Raw genomic sequence first — 23,481 nt, 5'->3', positions numbered from 1 at the left:
AGGGACCCTGGGCTGCAGTTAACGACTGTCCTGTGCTCCCGGCGGACTTTGACAGCCCGGACCCACCCGGCACTGTCAGAGATGAAACCCGAGCAGGAGGGGGTCGCTCTCTCAGGGCGGTCACTGGCCCCCGGGACCCCCTTCTCCCACCTTTATCGGCTCCACGCCCCGAAGTTCCACTCCCCCCCCACTCCCAGTGTCCGGAGCCGGGTTCCTGGTCAGCCTCACAACGGGCCCCGTCCCCTCGCCCACCCTCCGCTCCTCCCGAACCCGTGTCCGGACCCATCCCAACGGGCCCAGTGCCCTCGCCCACCCTCCGCTCCTCCCGAACCTGTGCCCAGACCCATCCCAACGGGCCCCCGTCCCCTCGCCCACCCTCCGCTCCTCCCGAACCTGTGTCCAGCGCCCGCGATCCTACTCCAGCCTCACAGAGGACTTGAGGGAACCGTCCGCCACGTGGAGCAACTTCCGGGAACTGCCACCGGCACCAGCAGCAGGAAGTCCTGGCGGAAGTGGGTGAGGCTGGTCCAGACCGGGCAAGGTGGAACCCGGAAGTGCCGGCGCACCTGGGGACCCGGCTCCGCGCCGACTACATTTCCCACAATGCGCTGCGCCGCGCCGCCTGCCCCGGGCGAGTTTGTGGGCGCGGGCGCCCCTGCTGGGATGCTGCGATCGCGATGATGGAAACCCAGACCTGGGGCGCAGGCTTTGTTAGAGTTCGCCACTGAGATATTTCTGGTGCCCAGAGAAAGCTGACTGTCAGTTTTGTGGATGGTCTGACCTCCAGGTGGAATTCGTTGTTGACAAGAGAGTTCGAAATGAAGACTTGGATGCTGTTGAGGAAAGTGAGATTTCCCCAGCCCCTGCCACCCAAGAGAATGTGGGAAATGTATCAAAATTCATGTATGGACAAAACCCACTGGCATCCCGGAAGAACCCCTCAGAGTTCAACAATAGGTTTTTTTGTTTCGTTTTGTTTTTTTCTGAAAAGCAAACTCAGTACTAATCACAACTCTGATGCCATGTATCAGGATCCCCCATGTCAGATGCTTTGTCACTGGCAAAAAACGCAAATACCTTTCCTCTAAAATCCGGCAGAACATTAGGCAATGTCCAGAGAAAATATAATTAGGGGTCAGTTAACTCCCGTATTACAAAAGCATAGAACTAACAGTTGCTTCTTTGTGGTTTAAACAAAAAGAAAATTCTATAAACTGTGTCTATACAAAAAAAAATTGCTCTAAAATAAAAATATGCAAAAGACATAAAGGAAAGAGAAAAAGCATATTTCACTTACATATACAAAATCCAGAAAGTTTGACTTTCAAGTTACCATGTCTGATTTGGAGATATTTGTGATTAATGGGAAGAAGAACACAGGGAGAAGTTAAAGATAGACACAGAGGATTGGGAGTGACTGATGGATTTGGATGTGCTTCCAGAACACTGTGGTGGGTGTAATTCAATTTAACCTAAGCTTCCTGCAGGAAGAGAAAGGACAGTTCAATGTTAAGCCTAAAATTCTTGGAAACATAATCCACCATGGGAATTTGTTTTTTTCAGCCCTTTTCTAATGTTCTACGAGGAGAAAACTCCACAAAGGTTCATGTGAGAACGTGTTTTATAGGCTGTAATCATTGTCTTGGCCTAGGATCAAAGTGTCGATTTTCTCTAAGAGGTGTAGAAGTGTTTGTTCGTTTTGGGACCACACCCAGCAAAGTTTAGGGACCTACCTCTATACTATCGCTCAGGTACCAAGACGCGCTGTCACTGTCAGTGTCCTCCCATTGTTCATCGATTTGCTCGAGCGGGCCCAGTAACATTGTGAGACTTTTTACTGTGTTGGGCATATCAAATACGTCACGGGTAGCTTGCCAGGCTTTGTCGTGTGGGCGAGTTACTCTCGGTAGCTTGCCAGGCTCTCCGAGACGGGCTGAGGAATCGAACTCGGGTTGACCATGTTGGCTGCGTGCAAGGCAAACGCCCTACCCACTGTGTTATTGCTCCAGCCCACCAAGATGCACAATATTCTTTAAATAGTAATTAAAAATAGTAATTCACTGAAGCAGGTAGAAAGATAACAGGAGGAACTATGGCAACAAGTTCTCAGGGAGTAACAACACCAAGATGATATTTTAATAAGTCATCACTAGCTCTAAATTACTCAAAAAAGGAATTTTGACTGGTTCTTTATGGACACATGAACTGAAATCTGATAAGACTTCACTTGATCACTTGACATCCATTACTCATCGATTTGCTCGAGCAGGCACCAGTAACATCTCCATTCGTCACTGTCACATGCTAGTGTAGCCCAATGGCGTCTGCTTGTTCTAAGAACAAGAAGAGCCTCAAACCAATCATTCAGGGTCATGATGAAGATGTCTGACCATCTGGTAGGTGGGCGGCCACGCGGTCTTTTGACGTCCCATGAAATCCAGTCGGTAACGGCTCTAGTCCTGTGGTTGTCTCCAAATCTCATTACGTGTCCAGCCCATCTGATTTTCGCCTAGGCAAACGAGACAGCATCCCTGACTCTTGACCATCCATGGACATCGGAACTCTGGATTCTTTCTCTTATTTGAGTGAAATATGATACTCCAAGCATAGCTCTTTCGATTCCTCTTTGGGAGACCCGAATAGTGTTCTCATCCTGATTTCGTAGGGCCCAGGTCTCTGAGGTGTTTGTTAATGCAGGAAAAACCGTGGAATCAAAGAGATGTGCCTGGAGGCAGAGGTTTTTTGTCCTCTTAGCTATTTCTTTGAAGCTCTTGAAGGCGTTTCAAGCCGCTCTCTTCTTCCTGCACAACTCAGGTGCCAGGTCATTCATCATGTTGACTTCTCGACCTAGGTACACCTAACTGTTGCATTCAGAAATGGTCATTCCATTGAGAGCGAATGGAACGTCAGGAAAAAGACTGTTTCTCATAAACATTGTCTTCGTGAGATTCAGCTGTAGACCGACCTTTCCACACTCACAGTCGAAGTCGGCCAGCATTTGTGCCGCTTGGCTAATGTTTGGTGTTATTAGAACAATGTCATCAGCAAAGCGGAGATGGTGTAGTTGCCAACCGTCTATCTTCACTCCCATTCCTTCCCATTCCACTCGTTGCATGACGTTCTTGAGGGTGGCACTGAAGAGTTTTGGTGAAATGGTATCACCCTGCCGAACCCCTCTCTTGACATCGATGATCACTTCTTTGTAGAATGGTGAAATCCTAGTAGTGAATCCATAATACAGCTCACAGAGGATCCTGATGTATTGAGTTTGAATGCCCTAATTGGCTAGGGCTTTGATGACCACTTCTGTCTCAACAGAATCAGAGGTCTTCTTTAAATCAATGAATGTTAGACAAAGCGTCATCTTGAACTCCCAAGAAACCTCAATGAGCTTGGTTATCGTGTGGATGTGGTCGATTGTGCTGAATCCGTTTTGGAACCCGGCTTGCTTGCATGGTTATCCTTCATCTAGGGTGCTGCCAATCCTATTCAGTATGACTCAAGTGAACAGCTTGTAGATGACAGACAACAGTCAGATCAGGCAATAGTTGCCAATGTTTTGGGTGTCTCCCTTCTTGTACAGTAGTATAGTCCTACTGGTTTTCCACTGGGATGGAAGCTTGCATTCAGACAGGTTGTGTGTGAAGAGCTGAGCCAGTGTATTGATGAGTACTGACAGCAGGTTCTTCAGGTTTCAGGTCTGACCTTGTCTGGGCCAGGTGCTGTTCATTTCTTTACTGACGAAATGGCGTGTCAGATTTCAGAAGGGAGAACATTGGGAATGACATATCCATCTTGCGGAATTTGGTATGTGGGCAGGTGGACGTGGCTATCAAAGAGATCTGAGTAGAAGTCATGGATAATCTTCTCCATTGCCCTTCTGGAAGATCTAATAGATCTATCAGGACATCAGAGGGCAGTCATCTTGGTCTTGTAGTTGGCGAAGGACAGGTGGGCATTGTGAATACTTTTCCCGGTTTCTGCCACATCTACCAGCACTGCTGCTCTTCTCTCTTTGAGGTCTTCCTTTATCACTTCTCTGCACTACTATGTGAGCTCAGACATTCACTTGTGGTTGCCTGAGGCATGCGCCAAGCCACATTGGTGAATAAGCTCAAGAGTTTTTGAAAACAGGCTTTTTTGTGGCTCTCTCTCTCGGCATTCCTCGCACAATCATGGAGGTGCTGAACCAGTTGATCATATTCCTCGTCAATGTTGTCAATGACAGCATCTTCCCATGTTGTAGCAATAGTGCCAAAGAGCTCCCAGTTGGTGGTCATTCTGGGAGTTCTCTTAAACTTTGCAACCCTTTCTCCCTGCTCTGTGAAGTAGAATTTTGCACGAAGGAGACGGTGGTCCGATCCCGTTTGGAATTTTGGGACAACAGCAACATCAGTCAGGCAAAACCGTCGATTGAATATGATGTGGTCAATTTCGTTGTGGAACTGTTCACCAGGAGACTCCCATGTCCAACGTTTAGATTCAGCCTTCTGGAACTGTGAGTTACCATGGATGGTCTTGGTCAACATGATGAACTCAGACAGTCTCTCACCCTATTCATTCCACTGTAGGCCGTGGGTCCTGATGTGGAGTTCTTCGACTGATGTTCTTGGTCCTATCTTGGCATTAAAATCACCGACAATGATCTTGTAGAAGGTGTGGTCTTCTTTATAGAACTTCTCCAGCTCCATGTAGAATTTCTCAATTTCTCCTTCATCATAATTAGATGTTGGTGCGCAGACAACCAAGATAGAAACTGCCGGCAGTGAGCCACATCTATTCAAGTGTAATCGTCTGATTCGGGTTGTTAGGCATTCTAATGAATCAATGCTCATAGCTAAGTTCGTGTTGACAAGGATACCAATACTACCAACACCTCTTTTGTCGCATGTTCCAAGGAACAGTTCTTCTCCAGTGTTGAAAATGGCGTGATGTGATTGATGCCTTCTCATCTCAGTAAGATCAATGATGTCATACTTCAAAAAGAAGAAAGATAAGACTTCAGTTAATAATAATTATAATCTATAGCACTGTCATCCTGTTGTTCATCTATTTGCTCAAGCGGGCACCAGTAATATCTCCTTGTGAGACTTGTCACTGTTCTTGGCACATCGAATACGCCATGGGGAGCTTGCCAGGTTCTGCTACATGGCTGCGAATAGAGCCATATGCTCCAGGAAGTCCAGAATTTTTATCTGGGTGGTACAACTGGAGTTGTTTTTTCTTTTGGGGTCACACTTGACGTTGTTCAGGGATTACTCCTTGTTCTGCACTCAAGAATTATTCCTGGCAGTACATGAGGAACCATATGCGATGCCAGGGATCGAACCTGGGTCGACCACATGCAAGGTAGATGCCCTACCAGCTGTAATATTGCTCCAGCCCCTGGAGTTAAATTTTTAACTGAGGAGCGGTTTTGAGTGTGGACATGACTGCTGAGACTTCTGGAAATACAGGTAGGTGAGAGAAGGTAGCCTATTCAGACTCCAAGAAAGATTAGCGATTTCAGTCACAAAGACCCACATATCTGAATTGTCAGTAGGCTGATTTCTGAGTGAGGCTTGATACCCGAGGTAATGAAGCCAGACATGATGGCAATTCTGCAGGTGGGAGCAAGTGGTTGCCAGGACTCTGTTTGGGCAGGCCCTGGACTGGCACATTCCCTTATGGGTGCCATGAGTGTCTCAATCCTGAGCAGGTGTCCAAAGGATTTTTGGTGGCTCTTTCAAGATTTATTTATGAGTCTCTGGACAAAGCCACATGAGTGTGCAGCGAACCAGAGGTTGTTCATGGATTCTTTGACTTTCTACGAGAACATGAGAAAAGTTGGAGTGTACATCGTACTCAGTCATTTGGAAGTACACTCTCCTAAACTTGCCTTGGATTGAGCTTTGGGTTTAGGGAGAGTTTTTTTGTAATTTTGTCTATAAGAATATCAGTATCAGGGTCCAGAGCAAGCGATAGTTCAGTGGGTAGGGAATTTGCCTTCCATGCAGCCAATCTGGATTCATTCCTTTATCCCATATGTTCCCCTGTGCACCTCCAGGAGTGATTCCTGAGTGCAGACCCAGGAGTAAGCCCTGTGCATTGCTAGGTGTGACCCCAAAAAAGTATTTTCAGCATAACTGTTTTATACTTGTAATGCTACTTCACCTCTCCCAACACTAGAGTGCTACCACTCCCTACTCTTTCAATATACCATCTTACTCCTCACTTTAGTTGCCACAGATCTCTTCTGTTGACACTCTTTTAGAGATTGTTTCCTTTGGCTACTGTCTTATTATTTTCTTTCTTTATATCTTAAAATTGATATTTATTTGATTCTTTTTCCATTCAACTCACTTCATTTCATGTCACTTTTCTCTCAGATGAGTAAAATTACATTATATGTAATGGTTGGATTTTTTATTATATGTTCATCCATTGTTGTTGTTAGGTATTTGGTTTCTTTCCAGACCTTGGCTATTCTGAATAATGTTCCAATGAACATAGGTACACATATATACTTGGATATGGATGGTTTAGTGTTCTTTGGCTAACCCAGATAGGGAATCACTGCTTCATGTGGATGTTCTAGTCTTAATTTTCTGAGTAGTCCCTTCCCCATTTTCCATAAGTTCTGATCCAAACAGTCCCACCAATAGTTGACAAAGGTCCCTTTTTCTCTGCATGCCCAGAAACACTATTATATTTCCCTTTTTCTGATAAAGTCAATTCTCATTACTATAAAATGTCATCTCATAGTTGTTTTGAATTGTATTTTCCTTATAATCAGTGCCGATGAACACATTTTATCATATGACTAGTGGTAAGTTTTATGTCTTTGTTGAGGATGTGTCTACCACTCCTTTGTCCATTTCGCTAATTTTGTTGTTATTGAACTTTGTGAGGGCTTTATGTTTTGAAGAACAGTTGTTTTTTTTCTATGTGTAATGTGCAGATATTTTAACATATTCCCATTTTTTATTTCTTCTTTCTTTGACAGAGGGTCATCTCAGTAAAGACTCCCTTGTGGTGAGTAATGTAAAGTTTTATATATTACATTCCCTCAAAGTATTTAATGCACTCTCATCTAATTAAACATCATTTACCCATTTCAAATTAGCCACTGGGCAATATGTGAGATAGAGATCATTTCACTCTTTGTATGAAACTAAACATTTTTCCCAGCAACATTTGTTGAAAAGACTTTATTTCCTCTATTCATACACTTAGCCACCACCACCCCGACCTTTTCTGCAACATCAGGCCATGCTCAAGGGTTCTCCTGGCTCTGCACTCAGGAACTACTCCTGGTGGTGCATGAGGGACCGTATGAGATACCATGGATCAAACCTAGGTTGGCCATGTGCAAAGCAAACATTCTATCCACTGTACTATCACTCCAGCCCCAGCCCATTTTTATAGTTGAACTGTCAATACATTTGAGAGTATTCTTCTGAGCTCTTAATTCTGTTCTTTTGATCTGAGGGTATGGACCTTTCTAGGCAGGTTGGACCTTTTGCATGAATGTGGGTGAAAAATCTAAACTGGATAAAGGTGCAAAAAAGACTGATGCTCCTAAAAACAATAAACCAATACCACAAAATAGCTGGCTACAAAGTCAATACACAAATACTGGTTGCATTCTTATATACAAATAATGACTCAGAGAAGAAAGAGATCAAATACTCTATTCCATTTAAAAATGTCCAAAAAGGAGGCTGGAGCAATCCACAGTGGGTAGGGTGTTTGCCTTGCACGCAGCTGACCCGGGTTTGATTCCCAGTATCCCATATGGTCCCCCAAGCACCACCAGGAGTAATTCCTGAGTGCATGAGCCAGGAGTAACCCCTGTGCATCTCCGGGTGTGTGTCCAAAAAGATTAAGTACCTAGGGATCAACTCAACAAAAGAGGTGACAGAAACTTCGAAACTTTGAAGAAATAAGTTGAAGATCTTAGAAATGAAAAAATATTCCATGTTTTTGCATTGGAAGAATCAATATTGTCAAAATGACCATCTTATCTAAACCATATAGATTCAATGCAACCTTAACCAAATTCAGGCAACATTCTTCAAGAACTTAGAAGAGGCCATTCTAAAGTTTGTGTAGATTCATAAATATCCCTGCATAGCCAAAACCATACTGAAAAACAAAAATCTGGGAGACATCTTACTGCCTAACTTGAAAAAAGGCATCATGGTACTGGAATAGAAAGAATTTCATAATGTAAAGAATTTTTCAAAGTGATGGGTTAGAATAGAATTTCCAAAGATAAACTCCACATACATCACATGTATAGTCAGCTAATTTTCGATATAGAAGCTGAGAGCATAAAATGGAATAAAGACAGTCTTTTCAACAAATGGTGTTGGGAAAATTAGATAACCACATGCAATAAATTAAGGCTATATCCGTATCTCACACCTTACACAAAATTCAACTCAAAGTGGATCAAAGATCTTGAGATTAGACTTGAATCTATAAAGAACACTGAGGAAAATATAGGTAGAATGTTCCAAAACCTAGATCTCATAGGAGTCTCAACAATAAGATGCCTTTGGCAAAGGCTACAGAATCAAAATGAAACAAATGAAACTATATCAAACTAAAATGTTTATGTTTGTCAAAAGAGACATGAGTTAAACTAAATGACCGCTGAGTGGTAGAAAATATTTGCATGGGCTGGAGAGGTAGCACAATGGGTAGGGCATTTGCCTTGCACACTGCCAACCCGGGTTCGATTCCCAGCATCTCATACGGTCCCCCAAGCACCGCCAGAAGTAATTCCTGAGTGCAGAGCCAGGAGTAACACCTGAGCATTGCTGGGTGTGACCCAAAAAGCAAAATAAATAAATAAATAAATAAAATAAAAAGAAAGAAAAAAGAAAATATTTGCACTCAAACATCATATAAAAAGTTGACATTCATGGGGCTGGAGCAATAGCACAGCGGGTAGGACCTTTGCCTTGCACAAGGTCAACCTGGGTTTGATTCCCAGCATCCCATCTGGTCCCCTGAGCACCGACCGCCAGGAGTAATTCCTGAGTGCATCGCCAGGTGTGACCCAAAAAGCCAAAAGAAAAAAAAGTTGGCACTCAGGGTCTATTAAATTCTAAGATCAACAATAACAAATCTAAAAGCTCCATTGAAAATGGGGAGAGTTGGGGGCTGGAGCGATAGCACAGCGGGTAGGGCATTTGCCTTGCACGCGGCCAACCCGGGTTCGATTCCCAGCATCCCATATGGTCCCCCGAGTACTACCAGGAGTAATTTCTGAGTGCAGAGCCAGGAGTAACCCCTGAGCATCGCTGGGTGTGACCCAAAAAGCAAAAAAAAAAAATGGGAGAGGAAATGGACACACACTTCTCTGAAGAAGACCAATGGATGGCCCACAGGCACATGAAAAAGTGCTCATAATCACTTATTACTAGAGAAAGCCAATCCCAGATGACTATGAGATATCATCTTACACCAGTGAGAATGGAATCTAGCAAAAATACTGGGAACAATCTGTGTTGGTGAGGACGTGGTGACAAAGGAATTCTCATCCACTGTGGGAATGTTGTCTGGCCCAATCCCTGTGGAAAACAGTATGGAGGTTACTCAATAAACTCAGAATTGGGGGTATGGTGCCGCCAGCAGGTCAATCAGTACCTGTGAGGAGAGTGCATCAGCAGCCTGATAGCGCCTTCAGACTTCAAGATACCCAAAAATTGCTGCTGTGCCTTTGGCCAGACCCCAAAAACTTGGGGCAAAGTTTACCAAGAAAGTAAACGGCCAAAAGTTAGGTATGTGGGAAACACACCCACAAACCACCTCTGGCTCAGCTATATAATTGGAGGCAAGGCCTCTTTGGTTCCTGATTGAACTGCTTAATGGCCATGATCCCAGAGACTCAGAAACAAATCTCAAAACCCAGCTGCTTTAAGTAGAAATGCGTCCGGTCCCTGCAGTAGGCTACCGGTGCTGGGCCAACCCAGGTGGGAATAGGTTTCATGCCTTGACCTGTTCCCACTGGCGGCCCAGTAGCCACCATCCTTCAGAGGCCGCTGGATAGTCACATTTGGGCCCCCAGTGACGAGACACACAGGGCCTCATGAGATGGGGGTGGAGCCGGGCTTGTCCTCCCCACCCCAACGAGACCCCAAGTCATCGCCCACGAATGGCCTCTCTGGCTCCTGATCAAGCTGCTCAATGACCATGATCCCAGAGACTCAGAAACAAATCTCAAAACCCAGTGGCTTTTGGCAGAAATGCGTCCGGACCCCACAGTATGTTACTGTCACCTGGCCACCCCAGGGAGGAAAGGGTGTTGTCCCTCCGCCTGCTCCCTCTTGGTGGCTTGGTGGACATCATCCTCCAGAGGCCATTGGACAGTCAGGCTTGGGCCCGCAGTGACGAAACTTGTTGGGCCTCACGGGATGGTGGGGGGAGCTGGGCCTGTCCTCCCCACCCCAACGAGACCCCAAGTCATCGCCCATGAATGGCCTCTCTGGCTCCTAATCAAGCTGCTTAATGGCCTTGATCCCAGAGACTCAGAAACAAATCTCGAAACCCAGCGGCTCTTGGCAGAAATGTGTCCGGACCCTGCAGTAGGTTACTGTTGCCGGGCCACCCCAGGGGGGAAAGGGTGCTGTCCCTCCGCCTGTTTCCTTCTGGCAGCTCTGTGACCATTATCCTCCAGAGGCCACTGGACAGTCAGGCTTGGGCCCGCAGTGACGAAACTTGTTGGGCCTCACGGGATGGGGTGGAGCCGGGCCTGTCCTCCCCACCCCACGAGACCCCAAGTCATCGCCCACGAACGGCCTCTCTGGCTCCTCATCAAGCTGCTCAACGGCCATGATCCCAGAGACTTGGGAACAGATCTCAAAACCCAGTGGCTTTTGGCAGAAATCCCTCCAGATTTAAGTGTTAAAATTTTGGAATTTCAAAACCACATGACCCTACTCCAGCCACGCGACATCATATGTTAATTCATAACCAGCAATAGAAAACAAATTGTCTACTGTTGCCTTTTCAGCACATCTGAGCATTGGGGTAAAATCACAAATAATAATGGTTGGTCTGGTGTCAAAATATTGAATGTAATCAAAGTAGAAAGAGAGTAATGTGGAGATCATCTGCCCCACAGGTAGGGGGGGCGGTGTGGGATGGGGATATACTGGGGTTGTTGTGGGTGGAGAATGGGCACTGGTGAAGGTACGGGTGTTTCATTGTATGACTGAGACTTAGACCCAAAAGCTTTGTAACTGCTCTCACGGTGATTCAATAAATAAAATTATAAAAAATGAAAAAAAAGTAAGGTGGAATTCATGCACAATTCAATCAGCTCATCAGTGGCTGAATAAATAGCAGTACTCCTACAAAAAATAAATAAATAAACTCAGAATTGAGCTCCCATATAACCCAGCAATTCCACTTTTGAATATATATCCCCAGGACAGAAAAACATTCATTCAAAAGAATGTACACATACCATTATTCACTGCAGCACTCAGTACAATAGATAAGATTCTAAATCAACCTAGATTCCAACTGCAGATAAGTGGATCATGAAGATGTGAAATACTACACAGCCGTAAGGAATGATTAAATCATGCAATTTGCAGCAACATGGCTATGCTGGAAGACAACAGGTTAAATGAAGAAATCCAGAAGAATAAGAATAAATACAGGAGAATATCACTTACATATCGTGTTTAGAATAACTGGATGAGGGAAAGCAATGTTTTAAAGGGGTGGGGGGATCCCCAGATGGCCAGATCAACCTTAACCCAGAGTTTAGAGGGGACATGGAAAGAGTGGAGGGATGGGAGAGAAGAGACAGATGAGAAGCAATGGGGTCAGGTAAGGGGACGAAGGCACAAAGGTGGTGTTAAAGAATGATAGAGCCAAATATCCAAACCAGAGTGAACACTGAAGTCAAGAGACCCAAACTTTAGCAAGCTAACTTAGGAAAGTTCCTGTTAAGAGGCAGGCTGGAGGGGGGTGGGGCATATGGAAGGGGACTTGGAAACATTGGTGGAGGGAAGTTGACGCTGGTGGTGGGACGGGTGCTGCAATATTGTATTTCTAAAAGTCATCTATGGATATAGCACTGTAGCACTGTCCTCCCATTGTTCCTTGATTTGCTCCAGCAGGCACCAGTAACGTCTCCATTGTGAGAATTGTTGTTACTGTTTTTATTTTAAATTTTTATTAGTGAAACACCATGAGGTACAATTGTAGACTTACAAATTTTTGTGCTTGGGTTTCAGTTATACAATGATCAAGTACCCATCCCTCCACCAGTGCCCATTTCCCACCACCATCGGTCCCAGTATCCCTCCCACCCCCCATCCCCCCCATCTCACTCTGCCTCTGTGGCAGGGCATTCCCCCTTTGTTCTCTCTCTCTCCTTTTGGGTGTTGTGGTTTGCAAAAGAGGCAATGGGTGACAATCATGTTTGGTCTATAGTCTACTTTCAGCATGCTTCTCCCATCCTGGGAGGATCCTCCCAACACCCTTTATTTGGTGCTTCCTTCTCTGTCTGAGCTCCGTTTTCTCTGAGCATGTGTGACTGGCCTCCAAGCTATGGAGCAAAATTCCTGGTACTAATCTCGGCCATTCTTGGTTGTTAGTCTCCTATTTTGTTACTTTATGTTTCCCAGATGAATGCAATCTTTCTATGTCTATCCCTCTCTTTCTGACTCATTTCACTTAACATGATACTTTCCATGTAGTACCACTTGTATGTAAATTTCATGACTTCATCTTTTCTAACAGCTACATAGTATTCCATTGTGTAAATGTACCAAAGTTTCTTTAACCAGTCATCTGTTCTCGGGCACTCAGGTTTTTTCCAGATTCTGGCTATTGTAAAGAGTGCTGCAATGAACAAACAAGTGCAGATGTCATTTCGACTATACTTTTTTGCCTCTCTGGGATATATTTCCAGGAGTGGTATTGCTGGGTCAAATGGGAGCTCAATTTCTAATTTTTTGAGGATCGTCCATGCTGTTTTCCAAAAGGGCTGAACCAGTCGGCATTCCCAACAGCATTGAAGGAGGGTCCCTTTCTCGCCACATCTGCGCCAACACCGGTTGCTTTTGTTCTTTTGGATGTGGGGCAGTCTCTGTGGTGTGAGATGGTATCTCATTATGGTTTTGATCTGCATCTCCCTGATGATTAATGATGTAGAGCATTTTGTCATGTGCCTTTTAGCCATTCAGATTTCTTCTTTGAGAAAGTTTCTGTTCATTTAATCGCCCCATTTTTTGATGGGGTTAGATGTTTTCTTCTTGTGAAGTTCAACCAGTACCTTGTATATCCTTGATATCAACCCCTTGTCGGATGTGTATTCGGCGAATATCCTTTCCCATTCTGTTAACTGTCTTTGTATTTTGGTCACTGTTTCTTTGGAGGTGCAGAAGCTTCTTAGTTTAAGATAGTCCCATTTATCTATCTCTGTTTTCACTTGCTTGGCCAGTGGCATGACATCTTTGAAGATACCATTAGCTTCAATATCATGGAGGGTTTTGCCAACTTTGTCTTCAATGAACTTTATGGATTCTGGTCTGATGTTGAGGTCACGGGGAGCTTGCCAGGCTATGTCCTGCAGGCGGGATACTCTCGGTAGCTTGCCTGGCTCTCCGAGAGGGACAGAGGAATCAAACCTGCGTCTGCCGCATGCAAGGCAAGTGCCCTACCTGCTGTGCTATCGCTCTCACTCCATCTGTGGATAACTCTATAAATTATGCCATTTCAATAAATTTTTTCAAAAGACTGATGGACGGTAGATCCCGTGAATGGAGGTAAGCGGTGCTTGTCGCACAGCCCTTGGGGCCGCCAGAGGGTCCCGAGCCCCTTCTGGGGAGGGCCGTGGGGGTTGGGGGTCCCTGAGGGCGGGAGACTGTTCCCTCAGGAACGTGGCCGGGACGGGAGGGGTCGGGGAACCCTCGGGCGCTCCATGTAGAGTTGGGACAGCCCTTCCCGGGGTACCAGGTCTGTCCTGGCAGCGCAAAGGCTCGAACCCGGGCCGTGCCCCTGCCGGCTGTGGCCCGCCCCCCACGCGTTTCTGTCCGGACGGGACCTCCGGGCTGAGGGCTGGGACCTTGACTCTGCCCGCGTCCTGACCAGCCGGGAGGCCCTCCTTGTCGCCTCTGCCGGGACGCCTCAAGGCGCGTCCTGCAGCTCTGCTGCTCGGCGGAGGCGGGAATGTGTGTGTGGGGGAGGTGGGGGGGTCTGGCCTGGAGACCAGAGAGAAAGTTCCAGCACAGAAGCAGTCTGAGGGGTTCTGGAAAGCTGGCTTGTCTGTGAGTTCTGGAACTTTCAGGGGGGCTGTGACCCAGACGTGGTGTCCCTCGGCCCCGGACGCAGAAACACACCGAGTCCTGAGGTGACGGGCTGTGCAGCGTGGGAGGCTCTGTCAGGAAGACGGGGCTGGGCAGTCTCCCGGGAGGCGACGGGCACCAGAGCCCCTCACCGGCCCTCGCCGCTCCCCGACTCCGGGTCTGCCCGGGAGAGGAGGGAGCACTGAGGGGGAGCACTGAGAGGCGCCCCGGGAGAGGTGGGAGCACTGAGGGGCAACCCGAGAGTGGTGGGAGCACTGGGGGGAGCATTGAGAGGCGCCCCAGGAGAGGTGGGAGCCATGAGAGGCGCCCCGGAGAGGCAGGAGCACTGAGGGGCGCCTCGGGAGAGGAGAGCACTGAGGCATCCCGGGAGCTCTGATCTGGGCTGGACGGGGGAACCACGCTCGAGGGGCAGCGGTGACTGCAGGGGGCGGGGATGGGGGATTGGGGCGCGGGTGTCCGCAGAGCGTCGGCCTGGGGGTCTGGAGTTAGGAATCGGGGCGCGGTCCGGGGCCCTCGGGGTCCGGCATCTGCCTCTGCGAGTCGGGGCGTGGTGGGACCTGGTTCTGCTCGAGCCCGGTAGGACACAGGCTGTGGGTCGTGTCAGCGCGCCGAGTTCGGACCGAGCCACAGTTCACTGGTCACTCTTACCCAAGCCTGAGCTTCTTCTCGGAGCCGGGAGCTGTCAGCACACGGTGGAATCACAGTCCCGTGCTCCCAGACGTGTTTATCCTCCTTTTACTCCAACTCTGATGCTCCGTCTCGCCTCCTTCTCCCTCCGTGGCCGGCCCTTCGCAATGCCCAGAGGTTCCCACGCACTTAGAACGGTGCTTGCAAGCTCGGCCGCAGTGTCGGTGGGCGGTTAGTGCCCACGAGGGTCACACGCTCCATTAAGTGGTTAACCGGGTTCCCTGGGGTCCCCCTCATTGCCTTAGGGCTCCATGTCGGGGGTCACGTGGCGTCAATGTGCAAAGCTGTCAGGGACATGTTTCCGGAAGGCCTCAGGCCTCTCATAGCTGCAGTGGCCGTGGGTTCCTGGTGGCAAGTCAGTGACCAGCACCCTCTGTCCTGATGCAGAGCGTCCCTAAGGGTGGATGGAGTTGCTGGGGAACCTAATAGGGGCACTTGCGGACCCCCACAAACTGGGCTGGTGACCTCCACCTTGCCCAGCTGGCATTTTGGTCACGGAGTCATCTCCCTCATCTTGTTCCTTTGTGATCTCTCATATCTTATATATGGTCCTAAGATTCTTCCCTGGGCCAAGATCTATCCAAATTGTTTCCTTTTTGTGGCTAAATATTTTTCCTTTCTCCCATTAAACAACAGTTTGTATTGTTTCCAACATTCAAACTGCTCTAACTGCTCTAAGCAGTTCGTATTGAAATTTTTTGATTGCAATTGTGAGCATAAGCTACAATTTCAGCAATGTGTGTGTATGTGTGGGCAGGGTGTGGATCACATCGAGGAGCGCTCTTTCTTCTGGGTTTGGGTTTGTTCCCAACACTGCGAAGGGCACTTTGCGGTTTTCCCAAATGCAAAATATGCTCTTTCTCCTCCCTTCTCCCCCCACCCCCACCCCTGCCTGAGAGTGGGCTTGCTGCTTTGTATGATAACCCTGGTGTTTTTACCCATCATGCATTCTATTTATAGTATGGGTAGATATGAACTGTACTGTCTTTCTGAATAAACTCAGGTCAGAAATTAATTGACATGTGTCTTTGGACCATTTAAAGTAATATTTCTGCTTGTTTGGGGGTTACATCTGGGCTCAGGATTTCCTCCTGGCTCTGCATTCAGAGCTCACTTTTGGCAGTGTGAAGGGGATCATATGGGTCCTAGGGGTTGAACACAGATTGGCCACATGCAAGGCAAATGCCCTACCTACTGTACTGTTGGTCTGGCCCCCAAGTTTTTCTTTTACTTTCTAACTCTTTAGGTCACACCAAGTGGCGCTCAGAGCTTTCTCCCATCTCTGTGTTCAGGGATCACCTCTAATGAGACTTTGGGGACTATATGTGTTGTTGAGGAGCAATTCCAGGTCAACCATATGAAGTCAAGTGCCCTACCAGAGGTACTGTTGCACCAGCCCTTAAAGTAAAACTTTAGTTTAACTTGTGTGTGCTTCATTTGGTTTGGGGAGGCTTGACCCAGCAGTTCTTGGGGGTCGGATGGAGTGTGTGGTGCCAGGGATTGAATCTAAGGCTCCTGCATGCAAAGCCATCCTTCAGCTGTCTCCTATCTCTTAGCTTGATTTTTCCATAAAGATTTAGGGTGCAGTGAGAGTGAGTCTTTTGTTTGTAGATAACTCTACTGCCATCTTGTTTGTTTGGTGGGGGGCGCATCTGACAGAGCCCAGGGGTTGCTCCTGGCTTTGCACTGAGAAATTATTCCTATTGGTGATTGGGGGACCATATGGGATGCCTGAGATGGGACCACTGTGAAAGGCGATCGCCCTGCCTATTGTCTAATCGCTCTGGACCCTCTGCTGCCATCTTCTGGCCAATCGTAGCCATTGCATACCTCCTGGTTTGCTCTCTCCCCAAGGGGAAGAGGAAACCAAGACAATCCCCTGTGAAAAACCAAAGGAGCCTTGGAATAGAATGTGTAAGAATGTGTTTGGGCTGGAGGATAGCACAGCGGGTAGGGCGTTTGTCTTGCACGTGGCCGATCCGGTTCGATTCCTCCACCTCTCTCCGAGAGCCCGGCAAGCTACCAACAGTATCCCACCCGCACAGCAGAGCCGGGCAAGCTCCTCATGGCATATTCGATATGCCAAAAACAGTAACAACAAGTCTCACGATGGAGACGTTACTGGTGCCCACTCGAGCAAACCGATGAACAACGGCAGGACAGTGCTACAGTGCTAAGAATGTGTTTATCCCTGTCCCAGGTGATCGCAGTGTGGCTGTTCCCTCCTTGACTGTCTGGGAGACTGTCTACTTGAGTTGCTGGTTGCTGGTTGCTGGGATTTGTTTGAAGGTCACACGGAGTGGTGCTTTAGGCTCACTCCCAGACCTGTGCGGGGAGATCACTCCTGGGGAAGCTTCCGGGGACCCTGTTGGTGCTGGAAGCGGGGTGGCGTGCCAGGCCACCTCCCTCTCCCCTAAACTATATCTCTAAGTCAAAATGCTCTGGGCATTTTGTTTCTAGGTCTGAGCGATGGGCCTGAAGTGGAGTCCCAGGCAGGGTCGGGCAGGGACTCCAGCCCTAGGACCCGCAGGAATGACTCAGGAGCACAGAGCCAGGAGTGAGCCATGAGCACTGCCGCATGTGCAGCCCCCACTCCGCCTCTCGCCCACCAGATTACTTTGTTTTGGGTTTTCTCCACTGCTAGTGATTCTGAAAACCTTACTTTTTTCACAATTTCTTTTTCTTTTTGTTTTCTGGGGGAGGGATTGGGGGAGAGTGGTTTGGGCCGCATCCAGCGGTGCTCAGGGCTTTCTCCTGGCTTTGTGCTAAAGGATTATTTCTAGCAGGCTCGAGGGTCGACCAGGTGCAAGGCAAGCACCCTAACCACTGTTCTGTCCCCTTCACCAGGTTTTTTTTTTTCCCTTGGCATTTTGGGTCACACCCGGCGATGCATACGGGTTAGTCCTGGCTCATGCACTCAGGAATTACTCCTGGCGGTGCTTGGGGGACCATTTGGGATGCTGGAAATCAAACCCGGGTGGGCCACTTGCAAGGCAAACGCCCTACCCACTGTGCTATTGCTCTAGCCCCCCCCCCCAGGGTAATTTTTTTTTAAATCTAAGTTGTATATTCAAGTTAGTCTTCTTGTGTGCTTTGAAAAATCATTCAATACTTTGTCCACCATTCTGTCAGATATTTATATTTATTACAATCAATATATCGATATTTCTATATATCAAAAAGTAAATAGGAGAAATATACACAAATACAGTTTGATAAAATGTAAATAAACCACCCCCTGAAGGCGTTGTTTTTCTGGGGCCCATTTATCACAGGGTCACATAGCTATATTTTGCCATGACAGGAAGAATCAGCACCCACGACGTGGAAAAGTGATGTCATGGGCTGTTTGAAAGTGACCTCAGCATAGGTTCCAGTGATTTTATGGAGGGAGGAAAGTAGGAGAGTTGGGTCATTATTTTTGTTTGTTTGTTTGTTTGTTTTGGAGCTACTACCAGCGGTGCTCAGGCTTACTTCTGGTTCTTCTTCACTCAGGGATTATTCCCGGTGGTGCTGGGCAAGGCAAGTGCTGAATACGCACTGTACTATCTCTCTGGCCTTAAATGTACATTTATTAGACATGCAATGAATTAGTCAGAATTAGTCTAGATCACAATACTACTGAACAAACCAATTTACCTCCTTTTTTCCATGCTGTGTTTGAAACATATATGCAAAAATGATTGAGATGGTGTCTGTATTGCAAACCATAATGCCCAAAAGTAGAGAGAGAGTATGGGGAAAATTATTTGCCATGGAGGCAGGGGAAGGGTTGGAAAGGGGGGGGGTACACTGGGGACATTGGTGGTGGAGAATGTGCACTGTTGGAGGGATGGGTGTTTGATCGCTGTATGATAAAACTCAAACATGAAAGCTTTGTAACTGTATCTCACGGTGATTCAATTAAAAAAATAAAATTCAAAAAACTGATTGAAATAAGCAGGGAAGACAGGATTAAACTAATTTTCCTCTCTGTAACTAGTGGTACAGTGCCTTAATGGACAATGGTTGCATGAAGGGTGTACCTTTTCAGACGATAAAAATTCTTCAACAGATCAAAATATTGAGGAACTCCAAGATGAGAAGGAGGAAACTGCTAGAAAACAACAGAAGGTGACAGTCTGAAAATAAATAAACACATATCAGAGAACTACAAGATGAATTCCAGAGGAAAAAAATATAAGGATCACTGGAGGGGGTGGAGTGATAGTACAGCAGATAGGGCATCTGCCTTGCATTCAGTGACTCAGGTTTCATACCCGGTGTCCCATAAAGTCCCCCAAGTACCACCAGGAGTAAATCCTGAGGGTAGACCCAGGAGTAACCCCTGAGCATCGCCATGTGTGACACCACCACCACCCCGAAAGTAAAGGCAAAAAAAAAAAGTGGGGCTGGAGCAATAGCACAGTGGGTAGGGCGTTTTCCTTGCACACAGCCGATCCGGGTTCGATTCCCAGCATCCCATATGCTCCCCCGAGCACCGCCAGGAGTGATTCCTGAGTGCAAAGCCAGGAGTAACCCCTGAGCATCGCCGGGTGTGACCCAAAAAGCAATATATATATATATATATATATATATATATTTGAGTCTCTGCAGAACAGGTAGGCTATTATGTTATGATATAGAAACAATAGAAATCATCAATAAGAACTTCCTAGAATTGAGGATTATAGGTACCAAGATAAAAGAGGCCCAAAAGATTCCAGTGAAAATAGACCCAAGAAAAACTACAAGAGGCGGGGCTAGAGTGATAGTACAGTGGGTAGGGCACGCGGCCAAACCGGGTTCGATTCCCAGCATCCCCTATGGTCCCCTGAGCAATGCCAGAAGTAATTCTTGAGTGCAGAGCCATGAGTAACCCCTGTGCATCGCCGAATGTGGCTCAAAAAGCAAAAAATGAAAAACTAAAAAGGAAACAAAGATAAACAAGTGGGACTACATTAAACTAAGAAGCTTCTGCACCTCAAAAGAAACGTGACCGAGATATAAAGACAGCCCACAGATTGGGAAAAATTATTTACACAATACCCATCTGATAAGGGGTTAATATCCAAGATATATATAAACACTGGTAGAACTTTACCAAAAAAATTCAACCCCATCAAAAGTGAGGGAAAAAACTGAATAGAAACTTCCTCAAAGAAGAAATACAAATGGCCAAAAGACATATGAAAAAATGCTCTACATCACTAATCATCAGGGAGATGCAAATTAAAACAACAATGAGATATCATCTCATACCACAGAGACTGGCACACATCACAAAGAAAACAAGAAAAACCAGCACTGCTGTGGATGCAGGGAGAAAGGGACTCTTCTTCATTGTTGGTGGGAATGCTGACATTGTTGGTCTACCCTTTTCGGAAAACACTATGGGCATTCCTCAAAAAAAAAACTAGAAATTGATCTTCCACATGACCCAGTGTCGGGGTCCTGGCCAGTCAACCCTGGCACACTGGAGTATGATCCCCCGAAGTTGCCAGACTTACTCCCTATGGGAGAGGGAGTGGGAAGGGGAGAAGCCTCTGCCCTGGCCCTCTGCTCAGTGGACCCTGCCGCCCACCCCCATCATCGAGAAAGAAACTGAGCAGAGCAGGGGAGACTGGTGGTCAAGCAGTTCTCCGTTTATTGACTCTTACACAGGGGGGTTTATGCACACACAATCAGGGGACATTCCACGCATATATCACATTTATCCCGTCAAGCTCTGTACAGATGCTAGTTAATGATTTGTATTCCCCATTCTCAGGGCCAGGTTAATCAGCTCAGGCAAATGCTAACTGTCACGCCCCTCATCGCATTGTCTCCTCAACCAGAATGCCTACATGTGTGGAATGCTGGGTCCCTGTAAAGAGGGCCAGCTCTTGCTATGCGGGCAGGGGGTTTGGTCAAAGTCTCAGGCCGGCTACTGAGACCCCAACAACCCAGCAATACCACTCCTAGTAATATACCCCAGGGGCCCAAAAACACACAGCAGAAATTATATCTGCACTTCTCTGTTCACTGCAGCACTATTCACAATAGCCAGAATCTGGAAACAACATGAGTGCCCAAGAACAGATGACTGATTAAAGAAACTTTGGTACATCTACACAATGATTCGAATACTATGCAGCTGTTAGGAAAAATGAAGTTATGAAATTTGTTTATAAATTGATGGGCATAGTATATACTTAGTGAAATGAGTCAGAAGGAGAGGGATAGACATAGAATGATTAAACTCTTTGTGGAATATAAAAAAATATAATATGAAACTAATACCTAAGGACAGCAGAAACAAGCGCCAAGGAGGATTGGTCCACGGTTGGAAGCCTACCTCAAGTACAATTGAAGTATAGGGAAGAAGACAGTTGGGATAGAGTAGAGAGCACTATGACAAAGATAGTTAGAAATGATCACACTCTGGATAAGAACGACGTGCTGAAAATAGGTAAAGAAACAAACATGATAATCTTTCAGTATTTGTATTGCAAACCATAATGCCCAAAAGGAGAGAAAGAGAAAGAGTGTGTGTGTGTGTATGTGTGTGTGTGTGTGTGTTTGTGTGTGTGAAAGAAAATGCCTGCTATAGAGACAAACTGGGGGGAGAGTGACAGAAGGGAAACTGACTGGGGGACACTGGTGATGGGAAGTATACGCTGGTGTAGGGTTGGATGTTGGAACACCGTACGACTGAAATTTGACCATGAACAGCTTTGTAACTCTGTATCTCAGAGTAATTCAATTTTTAAATAAATAATTTTTAAAAAGAAAAACTACAGGATACATTATACTCAAAATAATAAAATTCAAAGATAGAATACTGAAAGAAGCAAAATAGAAAAAGGAACTTTTTTTGAGGTGTCCTACAGTCTCTGTCAAACGAACATATCTATTCTTCTGAGGGCAAAACTCAAAATCATATTGATACCAGAGTTTATACATTTTATACTTCAGAAGTATGGGAAGCCTGTGCTCAACAAATTGTTCATAATACTGAAACTGGAGTGCCTTAATCAGCTCATTGGGTCAGGACAATGGCCTGAATAGTAGGCCAATCTGCCAGTGGAATACAAATTCAATTGAGCAGTCTGATTCCAGGGAACTTTCTCAAGAGATCATCTGGAATCTAACTTCATTTGTCAGTCAGTCAAGGCCTCATAAGTCTCATACAGACTTTATCAACAAATGACAGGAGGTTATTCAGAGACAAACAGAGTCAGGAGGAAGCTGATGAGTTCATTTTATCAATGACTATGGAAAATGCCAATGAATGTCATAGAATTATTCTGAGAGCCAATGGTGGATTTCAACAAGGCCTGTCAAAATGTGGGAACTGAGAGACACAAGGCCAGTTTGCTGACATAGCGATACAGGAATAATTGTAGAAAAGCAGGGCATTGGAAATCAGATGGAGCTCCAGAGCCTTACATAAAAAAGCAGAGAATTGCCAGGAGTTTGCCCAAGATGTAGGAAAGGAATCAATGCCAATCAAATATGGTAGACATGAAACGCCTCTTGACTTTTCAGGAAACAGACTGAGGATGTTTCTCCCCATGCCCCAAAACAAAAAAGGGAGGGGTTGGGCGGTGTCATAGATGGAAGTGAAACACTATGAGCTGCCACATAAGGGAGCACAGGATTAAATTTAAAAGTGGAAGGAGGGCTCCTTCTCATCACAGGCAGTCTCTGGATGGAATGCCTTTCACCCGGAACCATGCAGCCTTCTCCCTTGTGAACCCCAGCTCCTAGATCAGGGGATTACCCCATCTGATGTCATCTCTAATGCTCCAAACCAGATGTGTACCTCTGGGTATTGGGACTCTTCCACTTGCTCCCTCCCACCACAGCTGGCTCTGGACAGAACAGCTTTCTCCCGGGACTCTGTAGGCTTCTCCCTTTTGTACCCCAGTCCCTAGATCAGGGAGTTACCCCATCTGACATCAACTCTAATTCTCCAAGCCCAAAACTGCTAATATGTCTACATGAGAGTACTATTGAACACACTCTATATTGAAGCCGGTGAATACAACAACCATACTTCATATAGCTCAGTCAATTAAATGGAGTGACTAGTTCAAAACTCCCTACCCTAGTCTAATAGCACTACAAAGTAATGGGAAATCTGAACTGCAGAGATATTGCCAGTAGCCCTCTGGTCTAAACAACTGAACATATCAGTTCTTAAATAACTGGGAATCTAAAACTCCAACATTAACCTACATAAAACCCAAAGAACATTGAAGAAACTAAGAAACTCAACTGGTGTGTCAGACAGAGATAGAAACCCTCAAGCACATTAAAACTCTTGAGCCGGGGCTGGAGCAATATAGCACAGAGGTTAAGACATTTGCCTTGCACGCGACCAACCAGGTTCAATCCCCAGCATCCCAGATGGTCCCCCAGCACCGCAGGAGTAATTCCTGGGTGCAGAACCAGGAGTAACCCCTGTGCATGGCCAAGTGTGGCCCAAGAAGAAAAAAAAAACTTGAGCCTG

At 46.4% G+C, this 23,481-nt stretch overlaps 1 protein-coding gene across 1 annotated transcript in view; it reads right to left on the bottom strand.

Moving 5' to 3' along the window:
* The window catches only part of LOC130024616 (CAP-Gly domain-containing linker protein 1-like), a 107,064-nt gene that overhangs the window by 25,125 nt on the left and 58,458 nt on the right, over window positions 1–23,481 (bottom strand).

Source organism: Sorex fumeus, unplaced genomic scaffold (assembly GCF_029834395.1).
Source record: "Sorex fumeus unplaced genomic scaffold, SorFum_2.1 ptg000029l, whole genome shotgun sequence".
Taxonomy (NCBI): Eukaryota; Metazoa; Chordata; class Mammalia; order Eulipotyphla; family Soricidae; genus Sorex; species Sorex fumeus.
The sequence above is the reverse complement of the archived record's forward strand: the minus strand, read 5'-3'. Positions and strand labels throughout refer to the sequence as shown.